Here is a 26,278-nt window from a genome sequence, read left to right on the forward strand (position 1 = left end):
TTGTCATCAGCATAATTGTAGTAAATGTGGGCGGATTTTGACCAAACTCGGGTGGTAGGTACATCTTATGACCTCGTGCTTTGGAAATTGTGATGGTTGCTAGGGACGCTTTGGTTCCCTAGCAACAACCGAAAAACCTTCAAAATCGGTACCGTTCACGCGAAATCAATTCCGAAAGCCATTATCCCATTTAGGGTTATGAAATTTGGCATTAATGATCTACAGGTGATGCTCTATCAAATATATTCTGTTTTTGTGATATATGGAATACTTTACCCGCAGCGCCCCCTACAATTTAGGGTATGCGCAAAAATTGGCGAAAATTGAAGGCCCCCAAGGGACCAGGTGAGTGCATCGATACAAATGAAACTGCAGGTTCATGGTACTCAATGAGTACTACAACTTTGCCTCAGGACATATTGACCAATTTCGCTTCGGTTAGGGGTCAAAGGTCAATTCGTGCAAAAATCGATAATATGCGAGAGCTGGAGGTGCCTTCGCGCCAAATGCTACTCCTCCTCGGGTTATGGTCGGATGGTCATGAAAATTCACACTAATTGTCTGGAATACATTGTGCACAAACGATTGAGCTGGATTTTCGATTTAGATCTTTGTTTACCCACAGCACCCCCTCGAACTTTGGGGATTTCCGATATCAAACCGCATTTTCGGTACTTTTCATTTAAATGGATACCGAGTAGTTATCAGCGGATGGAACTGGATGAGATTTGCTATGCCTAATCTTAAGGTGATTCCCTATCCGCTATATGACATCCATTTTGCTCTATATCCTATAGTTTCCATGCTCGGCGACCCATCGCCGCCTACCGGCTTGTCTGTTTGTTTGTTACTTACGAAATCTAAAGAATTCGTAAGTATATTGATGACTTCCGTCATCTGTTTGTGTGTTTGTTTGTTTGTTTGTTTGTGTGTTTGTTTGTTTGTAGGTACGATAACTCAAGAACGGAAGAAGCTACCAATGTCAAATTACACCACGTGATTCAAGAGGGTGATGGCTAGCGCTGATTACATTTTGGTCAAAATCGGTCAAAGGTCAAGGTCACAGTGAGGTCAAACATTCGATTTTTGATGGTTTGGTACAGAATCATCGTAGAAACTTCTGGTTTGCGTCGCTACCTTCTCGAGAGACAGATATTATTAGACAAGGTCAGAGGTCAAGTTGACGATTTCGTAAGTACCAGTCTATGTCTGCTTGTTTGTTTGTTTGTTTGTGTGGAGGATATATCAAAAAGTTGTGGATCGATTTGGATGAAATTTGTTGGTCAGGTTGGGTGTGTGACAAGGACAAACTGATTAAATTTTGTGAAGATCTGGATCTGGCTACTGGAATTTTAAAAGTTATTTTTTACCATTGAGAGAGATAGGGTTAAACCGATACATATCAAGATATCTCAAAAAGTTGTGGACGGATTCGGACGAAACTTGTTGGACATGTTGGGGGTGTGACAAGGAAGAAGCGATTCAATTTTGGTGAAGATCTGGAAAAGAGATTTATTAAATTTTTTTAAGTGATTCTTCACCATTGAGAGCTGTACAGCATGATATTTCAACAAGGACAAATGTGTCCAAGAGCCGCGTCCTAAAGGTTTTGTCTTCACCAGAAGAAGAACAAGAAGAGGAAGAAGAAGAAAAAACAACAACAACAACAACTTCCGATATTTCGTCACGTGCCTTGATTGAGCCAATAGCGACACCCGTCATGGACGATCGTCGTTCATGACAAGAAAATAGTGTATTTACGAAATTACAATACATTAAATGGAATAATCTTTAAATAGTAACGTGAACTTTTCGAAACCTTAAAGCAAATGTCCGAATATATTTAAAAGTTCATGATAGACGCTCTCAAAAGGCACTGTCTATGTGAGGATGTGTACAGATGTTTAGTATTTAAGGAGATCCGGATCCTGTATATAAAAGAGCCGAGTCCTAAATGTTTTGGAAGAAGAAGAAGAAGAAGAAGAGGAGGAGGAAGAAGAGGAAGAGGAGGAAGAGGAGGAAGAGGAAGAAGAGGAAGAGGAAGAGGAAGAAGAGGAAGAGGAAGAGGAAGAAGAGGAAGAGGAAGAAGAGGAAGAGGAAGAAGAGGAAGAGGAAGAAGAGGAAGAGGAAGAGGAGGAGGAAGAAGAAGAAGAAGAAGAAGAAGAAGAAGAAGAACGCCGAGCTCTCTTTGAGCCACGTTCTCTACGTGAGACGTGGCTGAAAATGTATTGGGCCCGATATGTTCTCATGGATCAGACATTGCGTGGCAGAGGTACGTGCTCTACCAAGTGCCCTTCTAGTTTTTTTTTGATCTTGTGTTGATAAATTGGTGTGGTGTTGATATGGCACAGGCATGATGGGATGAATGGCCTCCACCTCTGTCTCATCTCCTTGTGATTCCTTGTGGTACGTAGTACAACAGGAGTATGTATATTAAGTACATAGGACGAGGACAAACAAGTAAATTCGATGCAAGAGGTGGCCATTGGGCCCATCATGCCGCACCACATTAACACCAGACCAATTTTATCCGTCAAAACCACACTGTCTAATTGGGGCAATGAGGGGAGGAATGTGGATGAGACAATGTGGCATGCCCAGGGATATCCCAAGGGTGCCAAAATAAAAATGGGCAAGTATATTTATTTCCATTATTTAAATAAAAGAAGAAGAAAGTGCAATATATATATATATATATATATATATATATATATATATATATATATATATATATATATATATATATATATATATTTGTTTTGTTATTGTTATTGTTTTTACTTTTGTGACAATGTGAGTGTACGTATCAAGTACGTAGTGGAGCGTAGTTCCACCTGTGAAAGGCGCTCTTGACACGTACAATGTGGCACACATATAGTTGTACATCGCACCCTCGGCCGGTTCTGGATGCAACTTGATGTTAGAACATGAATGTTGAGTATTAAACAGCTTAGAAATGCAAATAACGAGTTGAAAATTGTCAGTCATCGATTTTTCGATGAATAAGGATTCGCCTTTCATGAATTAAACAAAAAAGCCTGGTGTTGGTTTGACGGTTAAGGTGGCTGGCTTAAGATCCCCGGGTCTTCAGGTCAAGTCCTTGTTAACCCGTTGAATCGACACCAGATGGGTTGACTCAGCCTGCCATCCTTCTGAGGTCAGCAAAATGATTACCAGCTTACTGACACCGCTGTCCCCACAGAAAATGATGCAACCAAGCAGCCACAGGCTGCATACAAAATATATGAATAATTACAAAGTTGATGAAAAACAATTAAATGGAGCTCAAATGTGAAAATTGCTCTTTAAATATTTTGCACTATTATGAAATTCCACTAATCATAAAACTACTGTTAAGTTGATGTTCAGATATAACTTTTAAAAGATTTTTTTTTTCGGAATATACAAAAGAAAATCCAAAAAGAAAAAGGGATTTTTTTTTTGTTTTTATTTATATTTTTTGGACACACACACTTGGCACATGTTTGCTCCAGATCCACACACTATGTCGATATATCAGACTTTCAAAAGTTTTGATTTTGGCAAACACAAGGTTTGAGAATAAGAATGAGAAAAGGAAACGCTAACTTGTACTTCAATTTATTTTCTTCACATTTTTCATATTCTCAGCCCACGTCCTGTGAATGACATTTCAGTGGAACCAAGCAACTACATTACGCGATCTTATCGCTTGCAGGGTGAAACACAAAATGGAAGTCATTTGGTTCAAGATCATTGCTAAGACAAAGTCTTGTGTGATGAGACGGCACAAGCAGCAGGTGGGTGAATCATCGTAGCCTCGTGGCAGCACATCGCAGACGTGATAAGTTTGTACACCCTGTGCTGTGCCATGCATTGCAAGCTGATTTGGGGAAACGATATGGCTCTGGGAAGGTAATGGCAATGCATTCTCAATCACAGGGTTTTAACAAAGCTTACGCAATGTGTGCCGTTATCTGTTGGGGGGGGGGGGGTGTTGTGTTGTTCAGCTTATGCAGCCTGCTTGGGAAAAATCACCACCACAACAAAAACACCAAAAAAATCCTTTCACTGCAACTTTCTTTTGTAATGAAACAGTTCTTTTTATCACCTTGTGCTATTTTGCAGTATTGAATTGAACTTTAGGGACATTATATGAGCTTTGTCGTCTGGGTTTAATCCTTCACCTGGCGCTGCTCAAGCAACTGCAGATTCACAGCATGGGGTTTGAGCCCAAGTCCAATCCGACCTGAACTAATTTGTATGCTGTCAGGTATTCCCTTTTCGCAAGTCGGACTGGTTTTTATGTATGTGTACCGAGACTAATAAACTAGCGTGGTTTGGCTCGCTGTGCTCGCCTCTCCGCATGTAGTTGCGGAGATTGACGTTACAGATTTGCTGTGTTGGCATGACTTACACCAATCGTAATGCAAACATTTCTCTTCCACAAATTTATTTATAATATTGCTGATATTGTATTACTTTGAAATTTCATTTGTGATATATAAAGGTTGAAGTGGTCTAAGTGATCAAGGGTCGAAGCTGTCTTGTCTCTCTGAAGGGTATAAGGGGATGAAATGTTGTTCAGGTCTAAGGGGACTTTTGGGACTTTTGGGACTTTTGAGTCTTTGGTGACTTTTGGGTCTTCAGAGTCTTTTTGAGTCTTGGTTGTCTTTTGGGATCGAGGGAAGGAAGGATGGACGGACGCACGCCGAGACCGAGCTCTTTTTATATTGTTGCGGTCCGGGGGTCGGGTGAGAAGATTACTAGGTGGGGGAAGCTATCTTAGCTCCCACCAGACTCCCCGGAATTGTAGGCCGTCGCGCACGGATAATTCCGTGACGTGGCGGGTCGCTAAACCGACCGTGGACGCCAATAACTCAACCGCGTGACCTCATGTCCTCCCGTCTATGGTTTAATCGGGCTACCTAATTAATCATGTGATTTAATTACCAGGGAACACGCCCTCGGTACGCCTTGTCCGAACCGGATCACTCTACCGGATCGGATCATTTTTCCGGATTGGATGCAGCTGAGCGACACTGCCAAGGACGTGCCGGAGGAAAGGAACGGATCGTTGGGAATAAAGACCCGGCTAAACTAGGATTCAGACCCTGCTGGATCAATGGAAATAAAAGACAAAAACGAGCAGGGAACATTCCTAATAATGATTTATTACAATGGGCGAGGAAAGGTATGTGGCACGATCAGGATTTATTGGGGTGTGTTGTGCAGAGATAGGGGAGAGAGGTGTGGTGCAGCAAATAAACAAGCAACTTACAAAAGTGGACACAGAGCAGACTTAATGTGAAAATAATAACATTAATAACAAAAACTATCTTCTGCGGTCTTACATAGACAGGCGCCAGGACACACACACACGCACACACACGGACACAGAAAACCCGATGAAGAGAAAGTATTGAAACAGGAAGGGAAAGGAGTTGAGGCTACGATCTCTGTACCTTTGTAATTGATTGCACGATGCACCACCAATACGTTTTGGGGGGGAGGGGGAGGGGGTGGAGGGATGCTCCGTGGTGCAGTACCCGACAGCTGGCGCATCGTCTCTGGCTTCAGCAGCACGTGTGGAGACCGTATTCGTGAAGAAGGGGCTTCAGTGGAGAAGAGGCGGAGTCCAGATTTCATGGATAGAGTAGTAGGTGGGACCAGGTAGGCGGGTGGGGCTAATGTCGTGTGGGCGGAGATGAGGAGGTGGAGTCCAGGCAGCAGGAGGTGGGTCGTGCAGAGTCGAGGGCGAGGCGAGAGAGGCAGAGGGACTGCTCCGACCTTTATAGGACTTGCAGCGTAGGGCAGGGGGCCACCTCGAAGCGAAGCATCATCACCTGAATCGGGCGCTCCGATTGGCCCCGATCCCTTACGCGGCCCACTAACTTTGGCTGGAAACCACACCACTTAGTATCCGGCAAGGTCATCTCAGACAGCGAAAATACTCCCCTCCGACCCCACGACATGACACGAATCGCCCACACAGAAATTGGTGAGCGAATTGTCCCACAAAAACCCCTGGGCCTTACCTTGGCGACCGGCCGAGTGTCCCGCATGCCCGCTCGGGAATCCGACCAGCGCCAATCAACGCGCACCCTCCACGCATGCCAACGTGGCCTGCACTGTACAACATTCCCTTGCTCGATTGCAGCTTCGCTGGCCATAGAGACGAAAAGACGCTCACCATCCGTGGGGAATCCGCTGCTGCCAGCGAGGGCTGAAGGTACATGTTATGGATAAATCCATGCACGTTTCGTGAGCAGCATACGTGTCTGCCTTCGAGAACATTCCATACAGTGCACGTGGTTCGGCCATTACACATGTGGCCAGCGCTCACGTTCGCCCGATTCTACTAGCGTGTGCACGAGGCGAACACCGATATGGGTCAAATATTTGGTTGAAAAGGAACGCTCCGCTTCTACTTTGCACACTTTCATCCTGCCCAACGTGGCGTGGAGTCGCCTTTATCGGCCTCCGTACGCGTTTCGTGCAGCGTGGGCGTCGTGCTGGCTGTGTTTCCTGTGCTGTGAAAAACACCATTCGTGCAGCCTCTTAAGAGATATTCATTCGTATGCCTTTTTAATGCAACCGGCAATCTTCCCCAGATCATCAGAAGCTCGAGTCGGTAATCCCGCACTGCCAAGTGCACTGTATGACTCGCTGCACACGTTGGGTTTAGGGCTCGCTTGAACGAGGGCTCTGTGCCGTTAATGCCGCGCGCCATCGTTTCCTCACAGCGGCGTCGCACGCGCTGGCATCCGTGAGGGCCCACCTCACAGCGAAGGCGCACGTGGCTCAGATTTACCTCAGGAATAATCAGAAAAGAAGAGTAGGGACGAAATGAAGAAAAAAAATGATGTAAGCAAACCTAGTGTGAGATCATCGCAACACACGCCCCTATTGTCCCGCTAGACAAAAGGGAAGGGACTATCTACATGTATATTAATAGAATAACTGTCGTGGGACCACTATCTGTTGTATGCATGCGGTTCTGAGAACCGCAACAATATATATGTATATAGATGTCAGTGTGTCAGTCCGTCTGTCTGTCCATCTCCTCCATAACTCCAAAACTATGAAACCTAGTGGCCCCAAACTTTGCAGGCATATTAAGGGAACTCCAAGGGAGTGCATGAATGAAAATTGGGCGTTTGAATTAATTTAAACACTCCATTTGAAGATATAATTAATGGTCTTATTTAACTAACCTTCATCAAGGCTCATCCTTGGTCACCTCACTGTCCCTCGCTTCACCATGGTGGACACTTCACCATTTTTTTTTTTGGTCTGCTCAACAATGCCTTGACTTGGAACAGGCCACAATGGTTTCTTCATGATAGTTGTTTTTCATTATTATTATTTTATTCCCCCCCCCGCCCCCCCACTTTCCTCACTTGTATTATCGAATGCCTGATCATAATACCTACGAATCACTGCATACATTGCAATGCTTAATATAAACACCCAGACCGCCAGCGTTCGTGGAATCAAGAGTCCACATCGTCGCTGGATGCCCGCCCATCTGTGCAGTGGACCTGTGCTGCGCTATGATATTCTTGGTTTGATTTGATTTGATTTGCAATCCTCCGTGGATCTGTGCTACCTCATGATGTTCTTGGTTGACTTCCTTTGTAATGGTGGTTTTGTTATGTTCGTTTTGTAGCTTTGGTTGAAATGTTGAGTGTAATGTTGATTGTGGGAGAGGTTCAGGGAGATATGGAGGGAGAGAGATATGGGGAGAGAGATAAGAAGAGAGGGAAAGACAGAGATGATTTAGATCAAAGAGAATCACAAAGGGATTCAAAAGTTCTGTACAAACACAACATATTTCCCTTTCCACTGATATGAGAGGAGAGGTAATTTATCTCAACCAAATATTTGAGATTAAACTACACTCGGGATCCCTAATGTGTTTTGGCGCATTTCTCCCCATGGTCTCTGAAAACCGTAAACACACACACACACACACACACACACACACACACACACACACACACACACACACACACACACACACACACACACACACACACACACACACACACACACACACACACACACACACACACACACACACACACACACACACCTCAAACCAATTTACCCAATTAACTACGCGATTTCGACTACCGGGGAACCACACCCTTGGCACGTCTTGCTCGAACCGGGTCACTCTACCAACTGCGGTAGAGTTCCAACTACCGACTACCAACTCCGGTTCGGGTGCAATCGAGCGGAATTGCCAAAGCCGTGCCGGCTTGGATGAGCAGATTAACGGGAACCAAGAACCGGCTAAAACTCAGATCCAAACCATGCTGGACCAATGAAAGAAAGGACGGAAACGAACTGGGAACATTTCTACAGTAATTTATTTACAATAAAGAAGACACAGAGCAAGACTTATCGCGGAATATACAAGTAAGAATTTACAATGTTCAAAAACACTTACACAGTTTCTACTTACAAGACGGGCCCACACACTGAGACGCACACTCAGATGATTTATTAATAGACCCCCACAGCCAGAGAGGGAGAGATGAGCTGGGGGTCGCAGTTCGTTTAGGTACCTGCACGTTGAAGGGAGGGGGTGCTCCGCGGTGCGGCACCAGCTAATGGTCGTGCGGCTCGGCCCACAGTCACACGCATGGGGTTCGTGCCCGTGGAGGAATCCGAGCAGAGCAGTCGGATTCCCAGGGCAGAGATCAGGGTCGCGGACGGGACCCAGGAAAACTCCAACAAACGCCAGCCAAATGCAGAACTCCAGCTCAAAACCACATGACGCACACCAACCAACTCCACTCCTCCAAAAAACTCTCACTCTTGAGACTCCTCTCCACAGAACTCCTCTTGCACTGAGGATGGTGTCGTCTTTTTATGGACCTCCTAGAACGTGCGGGGGCTCCGAAACATTTCACCGTCCGCCCTGATTGGACGGGGCTCCCATGGGTCCACCCTTTTCTGTGCGGGGCCTCGGCCAGGCACCGGCGAGGCCCGTCCACTCCACGCGTGTGGACTCGACGAGAAAGAATTGGAGCGCTTGGAGAAGCCGAATAGGAACTGCGGACTGGACATTTTTGCCCCATATGTTGTGGCCAGCGAGGCGAGAGTTGCAAGCGCTGGAAGGTACCGTGGTTGGTTGTTGGTTTTTTTTTTGTTGGAGGGTTCGTTGGATGGTTTTTTGGATGGTTTGTTGGATGGCTGTTAGATGTAATAACCTACCTAAAAGGACATCGCAATGCACACCTTTGATTCTCCCACTAGACAAAAGGAAGGGACCTGTCTCACATGTACGTAACGGAATAACTGACTCTTGGGACATCTGTATGTTTGAATGCATATGGTTTCCAGATCCATAACAATATATACATACAGTTCCAGTTAAAAGTTTGACCACACCGACTCATTCAAGGTTTTTTCTTTATTTCTACTCTTTTTCTACATTGTCGAATAATAGTGAAGATATCAAAACTATGAAATAATATTGTGGGGCCGGGTCTCGGTGGCGAGCACGACCGCTAGGGGATGCAGTAGAGTCGGCTCCACCGAACACCCGGAATTTAGGTCGTACCTTTCAAATAAATCCGAAAGGTCACGGGTCCCTTATCGGACCGAAGATCGCCAATAGGTTGACCACGTGGGATAGGGTCAATTGCCAATTTCAATATACCTAAACACCCACGTCATCCAAACTGCTGGGGAAATTCACCCTCGGCAGGATCTGCGCAATCCAGGCCGTTACCGAGCCGGATCCGAGTCGTACCCCAAGCGGAGAGTACCAGATTCCTGCCGGACCGATTGTACAATTACGGCAATTAATGAAGCCTCCTAATTCGTGTTCGCAGCACGGCAAACCCATGGAAGAAAGGACAAGGACGAGCTGGGACATTCAACAAAAAGGGGGATTTATTTACAATAATCGGGGGATGAGGGGAAGAATAATCAGGAGGGGAACACAGAGCAGAGTCATCACGACTAAGCAAAGCAAATAATGTACAACAGAAGCACTTAACAATTCTCCTTTATAGATGGGGTCCATGGACACACACACACACACACACACACACACACACACACACACACACACACACACACACACACACACACACACACACACACACACACACACACACACACACACACACACTCACAGATGCCCAGAAATGGACCCCGTCGGGTCTTTATTGAAGGCCTCCAGCTCGAGGAAAGGTCAGCTGGAGACCAGAGCTAGCTTGGACCTGTCCACCTCGTGTGGTCTTTGATGTTCTTGCTTGGCGGGACTCGAACCCGCAACAACGATGCCACTCCAAGCTCCAGGGACGGACAAGGCAGCGAGCGCCAGCAGGCAAGGCGAGGCAATCCGAGACGGTCCGGCAGACAAACCCCTACTAACTCCAGTCGGATAGCGCTGATCAATTAATCTTTCACCGTCCAGGGGGGAGGGGACTCCCTCTTGTAACCCACCCCCCTTACTGCACGGTTTTGGTGTGCGATCCACTCGTTGCCCCTGTGATTGGCCAAAAGGGGTGCCAAGTCTGCTGATTGGACCGTGGGGGGGGGGGTGGCGGGCATCACGGCGGACCGCCCCTCAAACAGGAAGATGAGTAATATTGTTCAGCGTTGGCTCCCATTGGTCGAACGACTGCAAACTCGCTTGCATCTCTCTGATTGGTTGAGAGAGATGCCAAGTCCTTCATTGAACTCTGCCCACCACGAGCGTTATGGCGTCAGGATGGAGCGAGGCGAAGGTGTTGTTGTTTTTGAAAATCTAAAAGGAAACCCTGACTATTAAAATAACTCTGCAGTGCACAAACATTTAATCACCCATTAGACGCAGGGGATGGATTCTAACTATACACATATACTTAACGAAATAACACCTACGGGGACCTGTCTGTTGTGTGCTCATGGCTGCCAGATTCGTAACAACACATATGGAATGATGTCACCAAAAAAGTGTTAAACAATTCAAAATATATTTATATTTTAGATTCTTCAAAGTAGCCACCCTTTGCCTTAATGACAGCTTTACACACTATTGGCATTCTCTCAACCAGCTTCATGAGGTAGTCACCGGGAATGCTTTTCCTTCAACAGGTGTGTCTTGTAAAAGTTAATTTGTGGAATTTCTTTCCTTCTTAATGTGTTTGAGCCAATCAGTTGTGTTGTGACAATTTAGGGTTGGTGTACAGTAAATAGCCCTATTTGGTGAAAGACCATTATTGTGTCTGTACTGTAGTCATCCATATTATGGCAAGAACACCTCAACTAAGCAAAGAGAAACGACAGTCCATCATTACTTTAAGACATGGAGGTCAGTCAATCCGGAAAATTCAAAGAACTTTGAAAGTTTCTTCAAGTGCCGTCGCAAAAGCCATCAAGTGCGATGATTAAACTGGCTCTCATGAGAACCACCACCAGAAAGGAAGACCCAGAGTTACCTCCACTGCAGAGGATAAGCTTATTAGAGTTACCAGTAAATCCCAAGTAAATGCCTCACAGAGTTCAAGTAATTGACACATCTCAACATCAACTGTTTAGAGGAGACTGTGTGGATCAGGCCTTCATGGTCGATTTGTTGCAAAGAAACCACCACTGAAGGAGACCAATAAGAAGACGAGACTTGCTTGGGCCAAGAAATAAAAGCAATGGATATTAGACCGGTGGAAATGTATCCTTTGGTATGATGAGTCCAAATTTGAGATTTTTGGTTCCAACTGCCATGTCGTCGTGAGATGCAGAGAAGGTGAGCGGATGATCTCTGCATGTATGGTTCTCACCGTGAAGTATGGAGGAGGAGGTGTGATGGTGTGGGGGTCTTTTGCTTGTGATGCTGTCGGCAATGTATTTAGAATTCAAGGCACACTTAACCAGTATGGCTACCACAGCATTCTGCAGCAATACGCCATCCCATATGGTTTGTCTTTAGTGGGACCATCATTTGTTTTTCATCAGGAAAATTATCCAAAGCACACCTTCAGAAGGTGTAAAGGCTATTTGACCAAGAAGAACAGTGATGGAGTGCTGCATCAGATGACATGGCCTCCACAATCACCCGAGATGGTTTGGGATGAGTTAGACCGCGGAGTGAAGGAAAGGCAGCCAACAAGTGCTCAGCATCTGTGGGAACTCCTTCAAGGCTGTTGGAAAAGCATTCCAGGTGACTACCTCATGAAGCTGGTTGAGAGAATACCAAGAGTGTGCAAAGCTGTCATCAAGGGAAAGGGTGGCTACTTTGAAGAATCTAAAATATAAATATATTTTGAATTGTTTAGCACTTTTTTTGGTTACGACATAATTCCAAGTTTGGGTGTTGGTACTTCAGAATCTGGGCAAGGTTTTAAACTACCAGTTGCTGGCCTTGACATCTGTTTTGAGGCCACCAAAGGCTGCTATAAAGTGTATATTGGGATGTGGGGTCGGGCAGCTGCCTCTGGCCTCCAGGAAAAAGGTAACCAACATGAGGTCGATAACTCCATTGCTTTTCAATGCCCAACATGTCCCAAAACCATTGCCGGGAAAATGCTTCTCTAGCCGGGCAATGCCGGGTATCACCCCACCTCCCTCGCAATGTTGGTTAGCCCCTACAGATATATGTATATGTATATATATATGTATATATATATATATATATATATATATATATATATATATATATATATATATATATATATATATATATATATATATTGATGGAGATGGCTGTTTGTTTGTTCGTGATTTATGCTGATTGGATGTGTGAGGCGAGATGCAATGTGATTGGCTCCAGGCAAGATTGAATAATGCATTGTATCGGCTTATTAAAAGGTGATATTCAAAATCTAATTCAATATTTGACGATCAGAACTCGTGGCCGAAATAATTGTCAAAATCTGGAGTGAAATCAAAAATGTAAAGTGATTATTTTATTTTCTTTTAATTCCCTCCTCCCCCCCCCCCACCTGATATAATTAAATAATATGATCTGCAGGACGTGTTACAGAATACACGTGCCCTGCATGTTGGCGTGTACTCATTGTCTGGACGCACATGGACTCATTAAATGGAAGCGTCACTTCCGCTTGAGCTTAGCCTGTGGAGTTGTAAGAGGACATGGTAAAATATCTCCAGAAATCATTTTTTTCATTCTTTTAAAGGAAATGATTGTATGCCTGATTTTATGTTGCACCCCAGGGCACCAGTAGTGATCTTTTTGGATTTGGATTCTACTTTTTTTTTTAATTAACTTTTGTTGCTCCCGTAAATGCCATTGTCTGTTTTTTTTTGTTTTTTGTTCTTGCTCTTCTATGAGCCTCAATGGTGGATGAAACAAGAAAAAAACCCCCAGTATTCTTTAATTGTGCATCCTGTATTTCTCATCTTCATGTCTCTCAAGTAGGAACTTCAAAAGCTCTAATTCTGTTGGCTCCAAATGGGAGAACACAAAATGTTATTTACCCAGAAATCTTACATTTAATAATACCTACAAATGGTGCATATTGACTGTCTACCATATGACTGTCCAACACTGCAGCCAAGAGAAGCCAGCATGAGAATCCCGAAACATGAGAACTTGAACAAGCATTAGATACAGCTTGGAGGCAAAAGCGATGGTGAGAACAAGTCTTTGGATCTAATGAGCAGGTCCAGAACAAGCTTTGGATCATATGAGCAGGTCCAGAACAAGACTTTGGATCTCGTGAGCAGGTCCAGAACAAGCCTTTGGATCTCGTGAGCAGGTCCAGAACAAGCCTTTGGATCTAATGAGCAGGTTCAGAACAAGCCTTTGGATCATATGAGCAGGTCCAGAACAAGTCTTTAGATCTCATGAGCAGGTCCAGAACAAGCCTTTGGATCTCATGAGCAGGTCCAGAACAAGCTTTGGATCATATGAGCAGGTTCAGAACATGCCTTTGGATCTAATGAGCAGGTCCAGAACAAGCCTTTGGATCTCATGAGCAGGTCCAGAACAAGCTTTGGATCATATGAGCAGGTCCAGAACAAGTCTTTGGATCTAATGAGCAGGTTCAGAACAAGCCTTTGGATCTAATGAGCAGGTCCAGAACAAGTCTTTGGATCTAATGAGCAGGTCCAGAACAAGTCTTTGGATCTAATGAGCAGGTTCAGAACAAGCCTTTGGATCTAATGAGCAGGTTCAGAACAAGCCTTTGGATCAAATGAGCAGGTTCAGAACAAGCCTTTGGATCTAATGAGCAGGTTCAGAACAAGCCTTTGGATCTAATGAGCAGGTTCAGAACAAGCCTTTGGATCTAATGAGCAGGTCCAGAACAAGCTTTGGATCACATGAGCAGGTCCAGAACAAGCCTTTGGATCACATGAGCAGGTTCAGAACAAGCCTTTGGATCTAATGAGCAGGTTCAGAACAAGCCTTTGGATCTAATGAGCAGGTTCAGAACAAGCCTTTGAATCTAATGAGCAGGTCCAGAACAAGCTTTTGGATCTCATGAGCAGGTCCAGAACAAGTCTTTAGATCTCATGAGCAGGTCCAGAACAAGCTTTGGATCTCATGAGCAGGTCCAGGACAAGTCTTTAGATCTCATGAGCAGGTCCAGAACAAGCCTTTGGATCTCATGAGCAGGTCCAGAACAAGTCTTTCGATCTCATGAGCAGGTCCAGAACAAGTTTTGGATCTCATGAGCAGGTCCAGAACAAGTCTTTAGATCTCATGAGCAGGTCCAGAACAAGCCTTTGGATCTCATGAGCAGGCCCAGAACAAGCTTTGGATCTCATGAGCAAGTCCAGAACAAGCTTTGGATATCATGAGCAGGTCCAGAACAAGCCTTTGGATCTCTTGAGCAGGTCCAGAACAAGTCTTTGGATATCATGAGCAGGTCCAGAACAGGCTTTGGATATCATGAGCAGGTCCAGAACAAGCCTCTGGATCTCTTGAGCAGGTCCAGAACAAGTCTTTGGATCTCATGAGCAGGTCCAGAACAAGCTTTGGATCTCATGAGCAGGTCCAGACCAAGCTTTGGATATCATGAGCAGGTCCAGAACAAGCGTTTGGATCTCTTGAGCAGGTCCAGAACAAGTCTTTGGATATCATGAGCAGGTCCAGAAGAAGCCTTTGGATCTCATGAACAGGTCCAGAACAAGTCTTTAGATCTCATGAGCAGGTTCAAAACAAGTCTTTGAATCTCTTGAGCAGGTCCAGAACAAGTCTTTGGATATCATGAGCAGGTCCAGAACAGGCTTTGGATATCATGAGCAGGTCCAGAACAAGCCTCTGGATCACATGAGCAGGTCCAGAACAGGCTTTGGATCTCATGAGTAGGTCCAGAACCTTGGTAGCTTGGTCCGGCCTTTCAGTGGGATACAAAATGTAAACTGCTCAGCCTGGCAGAGGTAGGCGCTCTACTCAGTGCTGTTCTAGTTGTTCTCTGCCCCTCCAACAAGGTCGAAGACTGGGGACATAATACGAGCTCCGTCCATGACCAACCATCCATACATGTACTTTTGTGTACAAGATATTTCAAAAACCGTTGAATATTTGGCTTTCATATTGCAGATATTTATTCATCATGACATTATCTCAACCAGATTCGATCACAGTGGTGATTGGCTGAATCTTAACCTGATTAGCCATGGCAACTGTCTCGGTACCGTGTGTGTGTGTGTGTGTGTGTGTGTGTGTGTGTGTGTGTGTGTGTGTGTGTGTGTGTGTGTGTGCGCGCATGTGTTTGTGTGTGTTCGCTGCCACTGTTCACTTGTACAAATCGGAAATGGCAGGAACTTGACATCTCTCAACCACAGATAATTGTCGCATTTCCAGTACGAGCAGTTCACCCGCCCAATGGGCGATTTCGTTCCAAGCATGCAAGCATTCTTCTGACGAATATCTTTATTTGGGTGGTGTATCTCTGCAAGTGACAGCTCTGTATGTGCAAAAAAACAAAACAAAATAAAAAACCTTGGTTTTGTGCATGAAGCAAAAAGATACCTACTGCTTATAATTCAAAACACACAGCACTGGAAAATGTCCGGACAGGAATACTGCACTGGAAATGGTGGAGACTTGTAATACCCTCCCCTACCTGGAGGCGGTGCTACGAGAGAAGAGAGACGTTTGTTTCCCATCTGTTTCCTGTTCCATGGAGAATTGTTGCAAACTTTGTTTTTTGAGAAATGCACATTCTTTCACATCCGGAACGAGTGCACATTTGCTATCAACACCAATTTCACCTGCCAGTCTTGGGACTGTGAGGAGAAGGTGGATGTGGGAGAGTGGTGTAGAAAGAGCCATGCAGCTTGTGAGATTTTCTTATTTGTGTTCTTGGGTGGTTGGATAGCCTAAACTCCTAGAGGTACGCACACTCGCCTTGGAACTGTCGAGCCTGGGTCCTAATCTTAGCCAAGCTTGCAAGATAGCTTAGAGGTCGGCACACTCGCCTCGGAGCTATCGAGCTTGGGTTTGAATCTCAACCCAGCTGTAAACTATCATCCTGGTGTTTCACAGGCAGGGCGATTCAATGTCAGCGCCTTCCCTCTGATGGATGTTAAACTGGGAATCCCATCTGCTAACATTTGTCTGTACGTGTTAAAGATCCCACGGTGTCCTTCGCGAAGAGTACGTGAGCCATTTGCCATCAAATTGGCCAAATTAGAAATTCCTGCCCAAACCCGAAGAGGGCATTGCATCAGTGGCACATCCATGCCCCCCCCCCAACAAATGATGTTAACTGAAGCCATGCTCTGCAAATGAAAGAAGAAGAATTTGTGTTCTTAAGCTAGACAGTAGTTCTTTCTTCGCCACACACATCCGGTATGTTCAATAACGTCGAGTCATGACCGGGTTTGAACTTCGAAATACCACTCGTAGCACGCTCGGGCAAGCAGACATCCCAAACCGAGCTACAAGCTCGGCACGACTTGATGTCGAGGCGTTATAATTACCTTCTTACAATTAATCGTGCATACTTACAAAGCACACTAACAAGAGGCACTATGGCTTACTTGTCAGGCATTTCATCCACCTCTGCCTGAACAACAAGAGCAATTGTGAAAGCATTATATAAATGTGATCCCACGTTAACAAGAAACTTCCCTCGAAAAGCGTGTTTATGGTTGAAGACATCATTGGTCACCAAAGCTGAAAATAGATGAGCAAGAAGCTGTGACTGTCATTGTGGTTTCATGTCATTTATTTCTTCAGTGATCTTCTGGTATTCGGACTCGTTTTCAAGCGAAATGTATAACTTCTCCTGATTAACAGTGGAGCCACCAATGCGTCACATTTGGCCGTCCATGCTATATTAAATAATTATTTGCATTTCACTCGGGAACACGACATGGGACGAAGTACAGCACTGTACATTATGTGGATCATATGAAAATTTGATGGATTTCATATATATCCATTTATAATACCGTATGTCTGGTTTCAACGAAAGCAGGTTTATATGAAGCAGAGTCGTCAGCGTTGGCATTGAAAGAAGGCTGTGGACCCCTTGCGAATAGAAGCTTATTGCACAAACACAAGCACCAGTGGGAGTGCAAATCACGTCGAGAGATAAAGAAATATCTCCAATATCTTTCAGAATTTGTTATCAAGATATGTACAGTTGTTGACAGCACAACACGGCTACCTTGTATAACAGTTCCATTTATTCCCACCATCTTGAGGGGTCAGTAGGGGGAACGTTTTTATTTTTGACAAGTATGTTGATCGCTTCTGTTTGTTTGTCTGTCCGTGCCATTGTATTTAGTTCTGTTTTGCCAAGTGTCGGTCTACGAATGATTTTATTCATTCTGCTGTCTGTCTGTATGTCAATCACCGACGGTCCCAATTTTAAACCAATCTTCACGAAATGTGAAGGGGGAATTGATTATATTTGTGTTGATTGAAAATGAGAATCATTATATACAGACCTTAAGACACCATTTTGAGTGAAGAATAAAACATTTCAATACTTGAAGGGCACTCTGTGGAGCGCATACCTCCACCCTACAATGCCTGATCTACGAGAACGTATCTGGTCCAATACATTTTTGAAATATCATGCTACATGTCATTTTTGGCCCTATCTCTCAATGGTGAAGAATCATTTTGAAAATTAAAGAATTCTTTTATCCAGATCCAGATTCGGATCTTCACCAAAATCATATCTATTCGCCCTCGTCACACACCCAATCTGCCCACCAAGTTTCATCCGAATCCATCCAGAACCTTTTGAGAAATCGTGATTTTATATATATATATATATATATATATATATATATATATATATATATATATATATATATATATATATATATATATATATATATATATATATATATATATATTTCAGTTGAGCCCTATCAATGGTGACGATTCGCTTAAAAAAATTCTAGTAGCCCGATCCAGATTGTGATCTTCACCAAAATTGAATCAATTCTTCCTTGTCATACCCTCAATGTCTCCACCAAGTTTCGTTCGAATCCGTCCACAACTTTTTGAGATATTGAGCTATATATTATTTTTGGACCTATCTCTCAACGGTGAAGAATCATTAAAATAATTATAGTTGCCAGATCCGGATTCGGATCTTCATCAAAATTTAAACTTTTCATCTTTGTCAGACACCCAACCTGCCCACTAAATTTCATCTGGATCCATTCACAACTTTTTGAGTTATTCTGCACACTAACGGGGAGATAGACAGACAAACAAGAAAAACGTCGTGCTAAGCGTGACACTTGCAAAATCCACCCCCCCCTTCTCCAAAGGTTGCTATGGATACATCAAATTGTCCATTTCATGAAGATGAAAATTGGTGATCTTAATTAAAGCATAGGTCAATCGGATGAAAATTGATGATCTTTCATCTTGAAATTGATTTTAGAAGTTTCACCATGTGTTGACCTTTGACCTTTTGACCTCAAAAAGTAGTTGCTTTCCCAATTCAGTGATGTAGTATGCAAATCCTGTTCAACTTTTACGTTAATAGGATGTAAATTGATGATTTTTGTAGTTAAAAATTGATGATTTTATAAGTCTGGCCTGGAGTTGACCTTTGAGCTTTTGATCTCAAAAACAGTTGGTTTCCTAATCCAGTGATGCAATATGCAAATCTTGTTCAAATTTCAAGTCGATCCGATGAAAAATTGACGATTTTATATGCATATATGCAGATCCTCTTCATATTTGACCTCAAGATGACCTTTGACCTTTGACCTTAACATCAGTAGGCTTCTCAGTTGAGACTATCCCTTCAACTTGGTAAAGTTTCATGACAATTGGTTTAGAATTACGACCTGTCGGTGATAAAGCAATTGACAGACAGAATAACGAAATTGACTGACGAAGATACTTAAAAAAAAAAGAGGGAAAAATCAAGAAGTGTCAATTCTCCAAACAATGAACGTCAATTGCATTTTATTCATTTATTTATTTATTTATTTATTTAATTATCCATTTATTTTTGCACAAATCATTATGAATGCCAAATATAACTTGGATTAGTGCTGCCCTTTGAGATTCCTCCCACAGAGTTGTGATCCATTCTTTGGTAGGATGTTGAAGACAAAAGGGAATCTCCATCCAAGAGTTGTGGCCCGTGTTATTGTGCAATTGAATTATGGAGGTACAACACTTCACAAGAGATAGAAATATCATTCATTTCTGACATTATTTCACACTGAACGCTCACCATAGTCAAGGTCTCACAGACATGCTGCAGCATTTATAACTAGGTGCTCAACACGGTGCTCCTTGTAGTTGGAATTCAGGTGGGAATTGGAGGATGATACTTTGGGGATGTTTTTTGTATGGAAAGTCGAGGCTCGTGAAAAAGCTACAACAATGAACGGATCAGGATGTAACAGAACAACAGGAGCAGTAGAAAGAGGGGGGGGGGGACAACCAACAGGAAGGTTGAAGGATAAAATAAAGGGGGACTTGGACAAATAACGGACTTAGGGAGGAATAAGGGGTAGGGGAGGTAGAATGGGAGTGAACAAGATAGATACAAGAGCGAACTTGCAAGATGGAAAACCTGGAAACTTGGCAGGAGGTGGGCTTAGGGGCGGTTAACCAGGGTGGAATAGATCATAGTTTTGGATTGGGGACGATCTGAGATAGTGGTGATCAGCTGTCTTGAAGACCTGGAGGGTAGAATGAGATTGGGAGTTTCACCAGAAAGGGGTTGATGGTGGACCACATGCACACTGCAGAAACCTGAGGGTGGGGAGGGGTTATGAGTTCAGGTGTGCCATGGAAGGACTTTGTGTGATGGAGGATGCCCTTTTGGCGACTAGCTTTTGAGGCCAACTTTGAAATGTAGTTTGTCCAAGAAGGATCATAGCTGACAGTGAGACCCAGGAGTTTGATTGACTGAACTTCTTCAAGGGTATTTGTTAAAAAAAAATAATAGATGGGATCATTTGCCATACACTCCTTTGGAAGAGGCAGACAGAGTGAGTGTGTGAGATTGTTCAGGATTGAAAGATGTATTCCAAGTGTATGACCAGCTTATGATTCTATCACAGTCTGAAGAGAGGGATGTCACGTGAGAGGATGGAGTCCTCAGCAAAAAGATAAAGGGGGATTTTCAGGAGAATCGGAGAGATCATTTATTAAGATCAGGAATGGGACTGGGCATAGAACACTGCCTTGGGGAACTCCAGCCTTGACAGGGAAAGGAGATGAAAGGATTCCGTTGAGAGCTATACATTGTCTGCAAGAGTGGAGGAAGTCAGTTAGCTATGTGTGGAGTTGTCCTTGGATGCCATAGGCAGAGAGTTTGGATGCCAGACTGCATCGAAAACTCAAGATATGTCTAGAGAGACGTCCCTGATCTCATGTCTGACATTGAGGTCCTCCATCCATTATTGGCAGAGTAGAAGCAGCATGTCCAAGGTAGAGTGACCAGTTCTGAACCCGATTTGATGATCTGAAATGAGGTCATTGGTGAAATGAAAGGATTTCATATCAATTGCGATGATGGATTCCTTGACCTTGCTGATGATTGGAAGTAAGCTCATTGGTTTGTCGTTAAGGATATTGTTTTTTTTTTTTGTACCTTTTTGTTTAATGCAGTGATGTTGGCTAATTTTCAAGCAGATGTTACATGACCTCGGGCAAATGATATGGTGAAAAGGGCAGAGAGAGGATGTGCAAGGGCAGCAGCACATTTCTGGACATGTAAGCTGATTCCATACGGTCCAATTGCAGAATCAGAGGTGGTCGCAAGAAACTTCTCCACCTTTAAGGTGCAAAATACAGGGTCCAGGAGCATTTGGATATGACAGCAAAGGATGGGTACCAAGAATGAGAGGTTGGGGGGGGGGACAAGATTTGGATGCAAACAGAGTTGAGGCATACAGCCTTCTCACGAGCGGAGTCGGCTCTCTGGTGCCATTTGAAGGGACGGAAGGGGGATAGACAACATAAACAGACTTATCAAGGCATCACCAGATTTTAGAGGAGGGAGACAAGTTTGAAAGTTCATTCTTAAGGTTGGACAGTTGGTGTTTTCTGGCTCTCCTGAGAGTGGACACATACTTGTTGCAGGATTTTTGGAATGATCTGATATTGTCTTTGTTAGGTCTGCTTTCCAGGAAGAGAAGGCAAGTTGTTTCAGACCAGAGAAGTCAGTGTACCATGGGTGGGGAAAAGGGTAAGATAACTGAAGACTAGATGGGATGGTTCTGTGCGAGAGATAGAGAGAGAGAGAGAGAGAGATAGAGAGATAGAGATAGAGATAGAGATAGAGATAGAGATAGAGATAGAGATAGAGATAGAGATAGAGATAGAGATATAGAGAGAGAGAGATATAGAGAGATAAAGAGAGAGATATAGAGAGGGAGAGACAGAGAGAGAGACAGAGAGAGAGAGAGAGAGAGAGAGAGAGAGAGAGAGAGAGAGAGAGAGATATAGAGAGAGAGATATATAGAGATATAGAGATATAGAGATATAGAGATATAGAGATATAGAGATATAGAGATATAGAGATATAGATATATGGTTTCTGTGGAAGAAGTCCCAGGCTGAGTTGATATCAAGGGTGGCATGTATGGGAGACCAGTCCTGAAGTGACATAGCTGCTTGCAGTTTCTGCCTACCTGCATGGGTGAACTGCCAGACTTGCCGGTGCTGAGGCAGCTCTCTGACAATCGCCAGATTGATGTTGACTCTCAAAAGCACATGATTTGATTTTTTTCCAATTGGAGCAGAGAAGAGCAGGAGACATTTCTGGGGAAGTTTGTCATCACCTACTCCGAAAGGGGAGGATTTGCCATTGTTTGAAATCTGGATCAGAAAGTTCACAGATTGAGTCAGCCCCATGGAGTCACAGTAGTCCTTTGCTGAAGTTTCAAGGCTCGTGAGAGAGGCACCATCACCCAACCAATTTGCATGGTGATAGCTGAAATTGCTACATATGAGGAAGAGAGAGAGTTGGGATGAGTGATGAAAAGTTGGAGCATGTTGTCTGAGAGAGATGTAGATAAAGTCATCACTCTTTGGAGGATGGTACAACACACAGACACACAAAAGGTGGGAGCGGAGGGGAAGTCGCAGACAAAGGTACTCCTTGGGGGTTGGAAGGTGAAAGATCAATGCACAGACGGTGATAAATTGAGGTAAGGTGCAACTCCTCCACCAGGGTGGTGTTTAGGCCTCTTAAATCCGAGGAGACGATATCTGGGGAGAGACACCAAGGAGTCAGCGATGTAAATGTGAGAGAATGCATTCTGTTAAACAGATGATGTCTGGTTTGTCAATTGGTGGCCTGGATTGAGAGAAGTCAGTTTGGAGTGGAGGCCTTGGTTATTTGATGCTTGCACAGTGAGGGAGAGAATGGGGGGGGGGTGAGGCTTGGTGGGTGAGAGGGGGCATTATTGTGTGTGGGAGCTGAGAAGGGGCACAATGAAGGGGAAGGTTTGAGAGGTGGGGTGAGGGGGAAGCTTTGAGGGAGTGGGGTGAGGGGGAAGCTTGGAGAGGGTGGGGTGAGGGGGATGCATAAAGAGGGGACATGAAGTGGAGGGATGTTGAAGAGGGGGACACATCAAAGTTGTGGGATTGGAAGGACGCAGGATTGTTGATGTGGAGGAGGGAACTGACACGGAGGGGGTTTGACACTAAAATCACGTGAAGCTGATTTGATTGTTATGAGCAGACAACCTCTGCAAACTGAACTTCTCAAGATTCCAAAATTGGACACACAGAGATATCGATTGAAGGAATTTTTTTGAAGACATGGAGAAAGGTGTTGTTGTAGGAATGGGAGGAGGGGTGATGGAACAACTGCTTTGGTGAGAGACAAGTTTGGAAAATATGCCTTGTGAAGAAGAAGAGGAAGAGTTCATCACCTTCACCTTGAGTAACTTGGAACCGGAAATGCTTCAAATTGCAGACTGACATTCATCAGAATACTCGACTGTAAGGGCTAGTGTAGGTCATTAGACAGGTCAAATGATTTTTTTTTTTAAATCAACTGTAAGTGTGTTTTCAAGATAGCTGAGACGTATGTACACTCACCTTTGTGCCTTGATTGGGTTTGAATCCCAACTCAGCTATAAACTGTCACAGTGCCATTTCACATGCAGGGAGAGGCATCAATATGTGTACTGTTACTCAGGTCAGGTCAGGTATGGGAGAATGCGCCAGAGCATTTGCTGGAGCAGCGAATCGCTGCATCCACTTTCCGCCGGTACTCCAGGGTCCTCCATCTGGCAATCCCCCAGGCAGATGCCTGGCCCATCCCCATCTCCTTAGGATGCTGATGAAACTGCTGCAGCCATGAGGCATGTGGTCGGCCCATTGGCCTCCTCCACTCACGAGGGTCCCTCGCTGTGAGAATCTCAGCATCAGGAAAATGAGCCACATTTCCAGACAGCCGCAGTTGACGCTCATGGACTATGCAGGCAATAAAATCTCATTTGAGTCTCAGCAACCACTCGTTGGACACAAAGTCCGACCAGAGATGGCCAAGGATTCTCCGAAGAGAGCTGGCACCAAAGGAGTAAAGTCTCTATCTCAGATCCCTGGTCACAGTCCAAGTCTCACATTCATAGAGTAAGACTTGGAAAAACCAAGGACCTGAAGCCTCTGACTTTTGTCATCCTGAACAGGTACCGACAGCGCTACACCCCATGATACAGTGAATCCATGACTCCCCAGTCCTGACCCAGGTGTCCATTGACCTCTGACTGACAGCCAGCGAAGACATGAATATCACTGCGAAAGGTAAGTAAATCTTTCCATGACCTTAACATCCTCACTCAAACGGGTACAGATAAGATAGCAGCATCCACGATGGCAATGAAAGCTGGGATCTTAGTTTTGACCCAGGAAACCTGTAATCTCAATGGCTTGACTCTTCATTCAGCACCGCGCGGGCCCCCAAAAGGATATCCATAGTCTCCGCAAAGATGACTACATCATCTGCAAAATGAAGGTCAGAAATCTTGACCTTCCCAAACGATGCACCACAGCTGGATCTCTCCGACATCCTCCCCAGAATCCAGCCCATATAAGTGCTGAAAAGTGTGGGGGTCAGCACACGCCCCTGGTGAACTCCAGTAACAACTGGAAATAAGTCAGAGATGGTACCACCACATCTCACAGCACTCTCAGCACCAGAGTAGAGTTCAGACAACAGATTGATCAGTTTTGGTGGCACACCAAGAATACCTAGAATCCTCCAGAGGGCATCCTGATTCACTGAATCGAACGCTTTGCAGAGAACAACGTGGGCTGCAAGCAGCCTCTCCTGAAACTTTCGTTTGCATTCGGTGAGGACCTGAAGTGCAAGGATACGGTCAATCTTTGACTTCTGGCATAAAGCCTGACTGCTCTGGGCGCTGGTGCTCAAGCAGATGGTGGCGAACCCCTTGAAGAATTGTCCTCGCAAAGACCTTGCCCAGCACTGAGAGCAGTGTCACTCCTCGGTAGTTGTTGCAGTCCTGGCGATCACCATTCCCTTTCCAGAGGGATAACAAGGCCCCTCTTCCAGTCAGTTGGGATGATGACTGTGTCCAGGCAGAGCACAGAACTGCATGCAACAACACGAGTGCAGCATTTCCACCAGCCTTGAGAAGCTCAGCAAGTATGCCACATATCCCAAGAGCTTTACCCCATTTCTGCCGGTTCACCGCAGCCTGTGTTTCCACAAACGAAGATGGATTGCAGTTGATTAGAGGGTAAGCAATATGGATAGTAACACCCCTGACATCCAACTCAACAGCTGGTGGGTCAGCCTGGTACAGCCACTCAAAGTAACCTGCCCAGCAGACCTTCACTTCGGACTCCTCTGTCAAGTGCCCACCACCCTCCACTCTAACTGCAGTACACTGAGGGTATAGCTTGGAGGAATGCAATGCACAAATTCCCATTTAAGCAGGACGCGAATCACTTGACCATAGGTGATGCTCTACCTCCACACAGATTCATCGCTAATAGGCCTCCTTGTCCACCCTCAACGCAAGTACAGTTTTACGCCTCAACTCCCTGAACAGCTCAGCTCTGCCATTAAGCCTGGTCCTGCATTTCTGGTCAATGGTATCCAGTGTCCCTTGAGAGACAGAATTTTTCTTTGCCCTTCGGTGAGTTCCAAGACTTCCACCGGCAACATCAAGGATGGTGGTCTTGAAAGTACTCCACAATTTGCAAGATTCCCCAAAGCACCCGGACCCCTCAAATCCTCACTCAGCCTGTTCACAAACTCCTAAGCTGCCCTTTCCACCTTGAGCTTGCCAACATCCAGCCTTGGTTGGGATGGTGCCATTCTTCTGGATTCAATCTGCAAATTTAGGTTGCTACAACAAGCCTGTGGTCGGTATTGAGGAACTGAGAGCTCTGGTGGACTCTGCAGTTCTGGATCATCTTCCAGCGACCATCAAGGAGCACATGGTCAATCTGCTTTGCCACACCACCAGCGTTGGAATACCAAGTCTAGTGATGAGCCTGTGGGCGGTGAAGCCATGAACCAGCCACCCTAAGTCCACGACTTCTTGCAAAGTCAAGGAACTTCGTGCTGTTCTGGTTCACAGTTCCAGATCCATGGGGACCAACACATGTCTCATAACCATCCTTATCAGTGACAGTCGATGCATTTAAATCTCCGAAGACAAGAAAAGCATCTCACCTGGGGCATTGGGGGTACCCATGGAGCTTGGGCATGGCACCCATCAAAGTGACCAGACCAATTGCATGTGTATCCACCCACCATGATCTCACCACTATCGAGTCTCTGAACCTCAGAGAGTGCTGCAATACCAATTTTCAAGTGCTTGAGCTCAGATTATAACAGAGACAGGTGACCATCCTCGATTAGGGATTGGACATTCCAGGCACCCACCCGAAGAGACC

General features: G+C 44.7%; 1 long non-coding RNA gene across 2 annotated transcripts in view; it reads left to right on the forward strand.

Moving 5' to 3' along the window:
• Positions 1-2,235: 2,235 nt before the first annotated feature.
• LOC147028699 (uncharacterized) overlaps positions 2,236-26,278 on the forward strand; it is a 39,800-nt gene continuing 15,757 nt past the window's right edge. For both annotated transcript variants that reach the window (XR_015056935.1, XR_015056936.1), the window contains exons 1-2: positions 2,236-2,272; positions 3,631-3,779. This is a non-coding gene — a long non-coding RNA (uncharacterized LOC147028699). The remainder of the gene's footprint in view (positions 2,273-3,630; positions 3,780-26,278) is intronic.

The sequence above is a fragment of the Eptatretus burgeri genome, chromosome 4 (assembly GCF_056783735.1).
Source record: "Eptatretus burgeri isolate ZD-2024b chromosome 4, Ebu_testis_v1, whole genome shotgun sequence".
NCBI classification, from domain to species: Eukaryota; Metazoa; Chordata; class Myxini; order Myxiniformes; family Myxinidae; genus Eptatretus; species Eptatretus burgeri.